We start from the raw sequence: 9,631 nt of genomic DNA, 5'->3' as shown, positions 1-9,631 counted from the left end.
TGGTCACTGTGGAAACCAGTATGGAGGTTCCTTAAAAAACTAAAAATAGAATTACCATATGATCCAGCAATTCCACTCCTGGGTATATATCCAGACAAATTTATAACTTGAAAAGATACATAGCAGTACTATTTACAACAACTAAATGTCCATCAGCAGATGAATGGATAATGAAGATATGATATATATGTCACATGTGATATATATACACACATACATGTGTGTGTGTGTGTATACATATATATATAGTGGAATACTCAGTTCAGTTCAGTCGCTCAGTCGTGTTCGACTCTTTGCGACCCCATGAATGGCAGCACGCCAGGCCTCCTTGTCCATCACCAACTCCCAGAGTTTACTCAAACTCATGCCCATTGAGTCGGTGATGCAGCCATAAAAAAGAATGAAATATGCCATCTGCAGCAACATAGATGAACCCTGAGATTATCATACTAAGCAAAATAAGTCAGACAGAGAAAGATAAACATCACATGATGTCACTTAAATGTAAAATCTAAAATATGACACAGATGAACCTACTACAAAACAGAAACAGACCCATAGATATAGAGAAGAGATTTGTTGTTGCCAAGGGCGTGGGGGGAGGGAAGGAATGGGAGTTCGGGATTAGCAGATGTTTATACAGAGAATGAATAAACAACAAGGTCCTACTGTCCAGCACAAGGATCTATAGTCAATATCCTATAATAAACTATAATGCAAAGTCCCCCAAAAATACAGTTCTAGAATCAGGCATGTACTAACTTGCTCACTATCTATAAGAGCCTGGAGAAGTGGCCTGATTTGTCTGACACCTCAGCTTCCTTATCTCTCATGTGAGCAGTCGAACGAGATGACTACTAGGTCACCCCCAGCCTGAAAGTAGCACAGTACAAATGCTCGCATTTTATGAAGAACTGGTTGCATCCACTTCTAAAATAGCATAACAGACGTCAAGATCTACTGGATCAGCAGGAGTAAAAAGAACAAAAAGAACCATGTTGAAAGACTGTCTATGTATGTTTAGTAGAAGCAATGAACAGAGTTCAGATATCAAAGGGAGGTTTTTTCTGAGTGAGAAACACTGCTAGGGGCTGCACGACCTGCCACGGAATTACAGAGGAGAGGACGGTGCCCAGAGTGGCAGATAGATGAGCCCCAGGGTCCAGATCCAGGTCTACTGGCCAATCACTGAGTAACACCAGATAGAAAATCCACATCTCTGAACTGCTGCTTCTTCATCTTTAAGAGAAAAACTAAAGAGGACAGATATGCTCTGGGAAAGTGGGGTGTATCCTCCAGATTTACATCTGATTACAAGACATTGACAAAAAAAGAATGTTTAGTTGCAGTCTTCTCTTCTCCCCATCACTCATTCTTTGTTTCTCCAGACTCACTGCTACTGCTAAGTCACTTCAGTCATGTCCAACCAACTCTGTGTGACCCCATCCCTGGGATTCTCCAGGCAAGAACACTGGAGTGGGTTGCCATTTCCTTTTCCAATGCATAAAAGTGAAAAGTGAAAGTGAAGTCGCTCAGTCATGTCTGACTCTTCGCGACCCCATGGACTGCAGCCCACCAGACTCCTCCGTCCATGGGATTTTCCAGGCAAGAGTACTGGAGTGGGGTGCCATTGCCTTCTCCGTCCAAACTCACAGACAAACTTTAATTTGGGTAGGAAGAATGCCAACTGACTAAGATACTTTGCTACCAACAACTGTTCCCATTCATTCCACATTTCACCTATGACAAGACAGGTAAAGTTAAAGAGGAGGAGGTAAGCAAAATCTCAATTATTCAACTAGTGGAAGAAATTGGCCAGGCCTAGCAGAGACCTTAAAGAATAAAAACTTTTTTTTTCCTTTTTAAGAAGTTGGGGAGATTGTTGTTTTTTAATTTCTTAGTTTGGGCTCAGGTATTAATCATCCCTATCTTCACCTCAACTTTCCATTGAACAATTACAGTCTTAGTCATATTCTGACAGGGACCTCAAAGATCTTGAAGGAAAACATCTTCCCAACTAAACCCTAAACTTCTTGCCTTCTTTCTCTCTCTCTGCCTTTTAGGACTAAGTCTGCCTGAATTTGCTAAAATGTTTGTATTCAGCTATCGTGTTGTTCTTTCCATTTGCCTCAGTTTCTCCCATTGAATACTACTCTCATCACAAACCATCAGAATCCCTTCTGTCATGTCCCCACACTCAAGCCTGGCCTCGATCTACCCACGCTTTTCCACCCCATCCCCTGGCTCCATTCATTCCTCTCAAAATCACTTTCTCTCTGTCTCAGTCCCTTTCAGTCTGGGAAGCGGTAGGCCAGTTTATGAGGTCAAACTCCTACAGCCATGAGGTTAGTCTCTTCATTATTCTTTGCGGCTCTACGAATTTGAAAGAGATTGATTCAGACACAGATAGTATCTTAACACTGCCCTGCCCAACATGGTAGCCACTAGCCACGTGTGATCATTTAAATTAAATAAAATTTAAAATTCTGTTCCTGTTTATAGTCATGTTTTAAGTCATAAGATTATTTCTATCAACAAAGAAAGTTCTATTAGTCAGCACTGCCTTCACATAAAGGAATTCATTGTAATGGTGAATTCCAAATATGACCATTATTTCTGGGCTGAGAAACTCTATAGGTACTAAAAATGAATATATTTGTGTCTTATAAGTGTATAATCAAGAGTTGGGGTAGGAGGTGGCTGGATGAGGGAGACACAACTCTCTTTTAATAAGTATTTTAGGCCTTGATTTGGGCAGAGGCAGGCAACCCCAAAGAATGCACAAACTATTACACAATTGCACTCATCTCACACACTAATAAGTGAAGTGAAGTGAAGTCACTCAGTCGTGTCCGACTCTTTGAGACCCCATGGACTGTAGCCCACCAGGCTCTGTCCATGGGATTTTCCAGGCAAGAATACTGGAGTGGGTTGCCATTTCCTTCTCCAGGAGATCTTCCCAACCCAGGAATTGAACCTGGGTCTCCCGGTTTGTAGACAGCCGCTTTAGCATCTGAGCCACCAGGGAAGTCACACACTAATAAAGTAATGCTCAAAATTCTCCAAGCCAGGCTTCAACAATATGTGAACCGTGAACTTTCAGATGTTCAAGATGGTTTTAGAAAAGGCAGAGGAACCAGAGATCACATTGCCAACACCTGCTGTATCATCGAAAAAGCAAGAGAGTTACAGAAAAACATCTATTTTTGCTTTATTGACTATGCCAAAGCCTTTGACTGTGTGGATCACAATAAACTGTTGAAAATTCTTCAAGAGATGGGAATACCAGACCACCTGACCCACCTCTTGAGAAACCTATATGCAGGTCAGGAAGCAACAGTTAAACCTGGACACGGAACAACAGACTGGTTCCAAATAGGAAAAGGAGTATGTCAAGGCTGTATATTGTCACCCTGCTTGTTTAACTTATATGCAGAGTACATCATGAGAAACGCTGGGCTAGAAGAAGCGCTGGGCTGGAAGAATCACAAGCTGGAATCAAGACTGCAGGAGAAATATCAATAACCTCAGATATGCAGATGACACCACCCTTATGGCAGAAAGTGAAGAGGACCTAAAATGCCTCTTGATGAAAGTGAAAGAAAGAGGAGAGTGAAAAAGTTGGCTTAAAGCTCAACATTCAGAAAACTAAGATCATAGCATCTGGTCCTATCACTTCATGGAAAATAGATGGGGAAACAGTGGAAGCAGTGTCAGACTTTATTTTGGGGGGCTCCAAAATCACTGCAGATGGTGACTGCAGCCATGAAATTAAAAGACGCTTACTCCTTGGAAGGAAAGTTATGACCAACCTAGATAGCATATTGAAAAGCAGAGACATTACTTTGCCAGCAAAGGTCTGTCTAGTCAAAGCTCTGGTTTTTCCAGTGGTCATACATGGATGTGAGAGTCGGACTGTGAAGAAAGCTGAGCACTGAAAAATTGATGATTTTGAACTGTAGTGTTGGCAAAGACTCTTGAGAGTCCCTTGGACTGCAAGGAGATTCAACCAGTCCATCCTAAAGGAGATCAGTCCTGGGTGTTCATTGGAAGGACTGATGCTGAAGCTGAAACTCCAATACTTTGGCCACCTCTTGCAAAGAGTTGACTCATTAGAAAAGACCATGATGCTGGGAGGGATTGGGTGCAGAAGGAGAAGGGGATGACAGAGGATGAGATGGCTGGATGGCATCACTGACTTGATGGACATGAGTTTGAGTAAACTCCGGGAGTTGGTGATGGACAGGGAGGCCTGGCATGCTGCAATTCATGGGGTCGCAAAGAGTTGGACACGACTGAGCAACTGAACTGAAGGCCAATTGAAAATAGAGGGGCATTCTCTGTTTTGGCTCAAATGGTAAAGAATATGCCTTCAATGCAGGAGACCAGGTTGGATGCCTGGATTGGAATGATCCCCTGGAGAAGGGAGTGGCAACTCACTCCAGTATTCTTGCCTAGAGAATCTCAAGAACCGAGGAGTCTGGCGGGCTACAATCCATGGGGTCGCAATGAGCCAGACAGGACTGAGGAACTAACAACTTTCTCTTTTTATATTCACAGGAAATCCTCCAGCAACTTATTTTACAGATGAGAAAACTGAGACGAAAAAGTGTTAAGAAGTTTGCCCAAAACTTAAAAACCAGAATGTAAAACAAGCCTGCTTGAATCCCAACATTCTTCAGATCATGCCATTCTGCCTGTTAATCTCTGTCACCAGGGAAACGGGACTCCCAGCAAAGGTTCCCAGCTGCTGGGTCTCAGGGTTCAGTAGTTTTCTTTCCCTTCAAAGTAGGGCTTGGGGCCATGTAATATAGAGTAATAAATATTCTTTAACACTTCCTTTTGAGACAATCCTAGATTCACATGCGTTTGTGAGGACTAAGACAGAGATTTGGAATATCTTTTCAATATATGTGTGTGTATATATATATATATCTAATACTTTTTTGTTTTGTTTTTTAGTATTTATTTATTTGGCTGCACAGGGTCTGAGTTGTGGCAAGTAGAAGCTTTGGTTTTTTATTGAGATTTTATTTATTTTTAATTTTATTTTTTGGCCACACTTCAGGGCATGTGAGATCTTAATTCCCTGACCAAGGATCAAACCCTTGCCCCCTGAATTGGGAGAGTGGAGTCTTAACCACTGGACCACCAGGGAAGTCTTCAGTTTACATTTTTAATCTTCTACAGACTGGATCCGCTATAAGACTGTCTTTATCCTAGAAGACTTGAGACGCTATCAGGGAACACATAAATAAATAATACAGACCCTGTTAAAACAAAAATGCAATACCATTTTCATCTACCGATTATCAAATAAGGATAAAAGCAGTAACACGGTAGCAAAAAGCACCCTGACAGACACATTCCCAGATTTTATCGGTTAGAGTGTAAAGTGAGGCAAACTGGAAAGCAGGTGGGCAATACTCGTGAAATATTTCCTCTTTCAGCCAGTATCTTTTGAGCCCTGCTATGTAAGTGCCAGGTCCTGGGCTGGACCCTGGGGGAAAACAGTAAATGGAGCAGACACTGTCCAGCCCTTCTGGAACTTACTGTCCTGTCTTGTTTATAGGCAGATAGGCGTTTGTGAGAAGGGTTGTGATAGGCAAAGTATAGATGTTATAGAAGTGCATATGAGGAAAGCTGAATTCAGCCTTAGGCAACTAGGGGAGGCATTGCTCAAGCAGAGGACAAGGGAAGATAGCCTTCCACCCACTGAGTGAGTGATCAACAGGAGCTGGCCAGAGGAAGGAGACAGTGTCACGTGAGAAAGAGTGTCCCAAAGGGAAGAAACAGCGGGAGTGGCCCACAGGAAGGTCAAAATGAAGAGAGAATGGCCTGAAACATCTGGCAAAACTACCTTAAGGAATAACCTAGAACACCAAAACAAACAAACCAATAACCTTTTAAATAGATACACTTTTACCACATCATTAGTTAAAATAGTAGAATATTAAAAAATATCTAGGTCAGTAAAAGATACTCGGGTATGTTATGGAGGGCACACCCACAGTACGGACTATATTGTAGCCATTTAAAATAATGCTTACAGTGCTTTTTTTAAAATACTGAAAATACTTATGTTAAAATGTTGAAAGAAAAAGGCAGGATACATAATTTTATAACTAATATGACCACAATTGTGCTATATATATATATATATATATGTATATGTATATGTATATATATGTATATATATAAAATGAGGGCTTCCCTGGTAGCTCAGCTGGGAAAGAATCCACCTGCAATGCAGGAGACCCCAGTTTGATTCCTGGGTCAGGAAGTTCCCTGGAGAAGGAATAGCTACCCACTCCAGTATTCTTGGGCTTCCCTGGTGGTTCAGACAGTGAAAGAGTATGCCTGCAATGCGGGAGACCTGGGTTCATTCCCTGGGTTGGAAAGATCCCCTGGAGGAGGGCATGGTAACCCACTCCAGTATTCTTGCCTAGAGAATGCCCATGGACAGAAGAGCCTGGAAGGCTACAGTCCATGGGGTTGCAAAAGTCACACATGACTGAGTGACTAAGCCCAGCACAGGAGCATAACCAAACAAAGGAGACTAGTTAAAAGACTGATAGTGATAGCCTTTTTTTTTTCCTTTTCAGTATGTATGCTGTCAAAGCAAGCATGGCAGTCTTTTGATAGTGAGATTACAGATGATTTTCATGTACATGCTATTTTATAGTATGATGTTTACTTAGTCTGGGGCAGAGCCCAGCCCCACCGTTTCCTATCTGTGTAGCCTTGGTAAGTCACATAACTTCTCTGTGTCTCAGTTTACTCATCTGTAAAATAGGAATAATTATAGAACCTATGTGACAGATTGTAATAAACATTATCATAGTAAAGTGTCTCAGCATGCTAGTTACTAATGTATATTAGTGTTCTGTTAAATATACTAGCATTCTGTTTTCTATTTAAAAATTTTTCTTTAATGCACTTATATGACTTTTATAATGGGAAAATCACTTTTCATGAAAAGAAGTGCTTCATATTGTAAGCTAGTGGTATGTGTTATCTTAAATGAGAGCACTGAGGAGAGGCAGCTCACCCATTCCGAGGAAACAGAGGGATGTGAGAGAACAGTCTCTGAGAAGGCAAAATCTGAGCTGACTTTTGAAGACCAAGGACTTAGAGAGGAGAAGGGCAGTGGAAATTTCTAGACAAATAGAACATCAAGCAAAGACTTAGAACCTTAGGAATCTCAAGGCAGAAGGGGGCTGGAAGATTAGCCAGCCCACCTTTCCACTCGCTTGGGTCTCCCTCTGCTACACACCCTACAGATGCTTACATGCATTCAGGCAGAAGGAGCTGACTGCTTTCAGAACAAATCCATCCTCTGGCTGGATAGTTCTCTTTGTTAGGAAGCACCTCCATATTTAGATGCTCATCTACCACTGTACTTGCATACATACACATCAGAGAAAATCCAAGTCACACATTCATACCAATACACACAGGTGAGAGTATGGGTCACCCAAGTGTGGTCCATTAAGGCAACACTCCTCAATCTACCACATGGCTGTGGTGTTTGTGGCTTGACTCTGAGACGTCTTACAAACATCACTAATTCTATAACTTTTAAATGCAAAAAGTCATGAGAGTGTTCAAGTTTTAGGTAAAAAGTAGCACATGATTGCAATAGAGGAAACAAAACATAAGAACAGTGATGCTGTCACTTTTTATAATAGCATAATTCATTCTGAAGGAAAAAAATGACTTTTAGCACCACATGGAAATTCTTGTAATGGTACAGCCTGAAGAAGAGATGGTGCTGGAAAATGGACAAGTGTGTGTCTGGAGAAAAAAAGCATCAATATTGTATGCTGACTGGAGAACCCTGGAAATTCACTAAGCAACTCAAGAGGCCAGGTCTGACCTCTGAGGCTTTATTGGAAGCTTGTAAGTCTAAGCCCTGTTGGAAGCTAAACACCATCTGCCGATGTTAATCTATCGAGTGCAGACCTTGTAGCAACTGTTACCTGTCCCAACACCTCTGAAGCACAGTTAGACCTGAACTACATGATAAAGATAACACAATAAATCCACGAGGAAAAGATAAGATTATTCAATTAAGGCATTTGAACATCCAGATAAAAGCCCAGAAAATAAAGCTGGGTCTCTACTTCACTGTCAACATCAAAATTAATTCCTGATGGATCAAATCCTTGTGTGAAAAATGAAACTATACCAAGTAAACTTTTTAAGAATGGCAGAGAGGCAAAGACATTTTAATATGATGTAACACCCAGAAGTCATAAAGTAAATATCTTACATGGAAAAGAATTTCACCAAAGGATAACAGGAAAATTATTTGTAATTCATATCCCAGGCAATGGGTCTATTTTCATAATACAGAAAGCTCTCCAATGAACCAGTAAGAAAATACCAACAACTCGGTGAAAAATAGAGAAAGAAATACAGCAGCTCTTAATCACATGATAAGATGCTCAGTTGCATTCATAATCAGAGAAATACAAAGTAAAATTAACTCAAGCATCATCTTTCATCTATAAAATGGCAGAGCACAAGGAGTATGATAATATACTCTCACACAATGATGATCTGTCAATTAGTAAAACTTTCATGAAAGAAATCTGACACCATCAATCAAAATTACAAATACATGGTCTTTGAGGTAAGAGCTCCACCTCTAACAATTTATCTTTCATACATCCTAGCACATGTAAAATAGCATGGGTATCAGGTGATTAACTGCATCATTGTTTATAAGAACCAAGATAGAAAACAACCTGAAATCTGTTACTATCAAACTACTAAGTGGCTACCTTCAAAATGAGGCAGATACTTATGTTCAGATATGAAAACACCTCTAAGATACATGGTTAATTGGAAAATGGCAAAGTGAAAGTGGAAGTCACTCAGTCTTGTCCGACTCTTTGCGACCCCATGGACCTATACAGTTCATGGAATTCTCCAGCCAGAATACTGGAGTGGGTAGATTTTCCCTTCTCCAGAGGATCTTCCCAACCCAGGTCCTCCCGCATTGCAGGCAGATTCTTTATCAGCTGAGCCACAAGGGAAGCAAAGTTTACTTCCTACTATAATTTGTGTTAATAATAAAGAGCTATTCAGATGATATAGATGGAGACAGGTTTTTGCTTGTATATGTTTAGAATATTTCTGGAAGGGTAATCAAAACCTCAGAGGTACACTCAATAATAGCCAGTTCAAGTTGGGGGAGAAAGAAATTTTCTACTATAATGCATCTTTGTACCTTTCAAATATTTTATCATGAACATATATTAGCTATTCAAAATATTAATAAATTGAATTCAGCAAGAAATTCCTGCTTGAAACTAATTCCTTCCTCTTCTCTGCTACCCCTGTATTTTTCACTCACTTATTTGTTGTGCATGTATATGTATTTGTATCACCTACAAAACCAAGAACAAATTGAGGGCTGCAACTCTGTCTCTATCAAGTTTCTATCTCCAGCATCTAGCACAGTGTCTTACACAGAAAAGGAGACTTTTTCTTAAGTGATGTCTTGAAGAGTGATGAAGACTTTTTCATGGGAAGAAGTCTGGTTACTTGATACAGCAGCTGAGTGGGGCTGCAAGACCTTAAGAATATTCTACCTTGCAACATGTTCTTATTCTTTAAGAGA

The sequence above is a fragment of the Muntiacus reevesi genome, chromosome 17 (assembly GCF_963930625.1).
Source record: "Muntiacus reevesi chromosome 17, mMunRee1.1, whole genome shotgun sequence".
In the NCBI taxonomy this organism is placed as follows: Eukaryota; Metazoa; Chordata; class Mammalia; order Artiodactyla; family Cervidae; genus Muntiacus; species Muntiacus reevesi.
Note: the sequence above shows the minus strand (reverse complement) of the source record.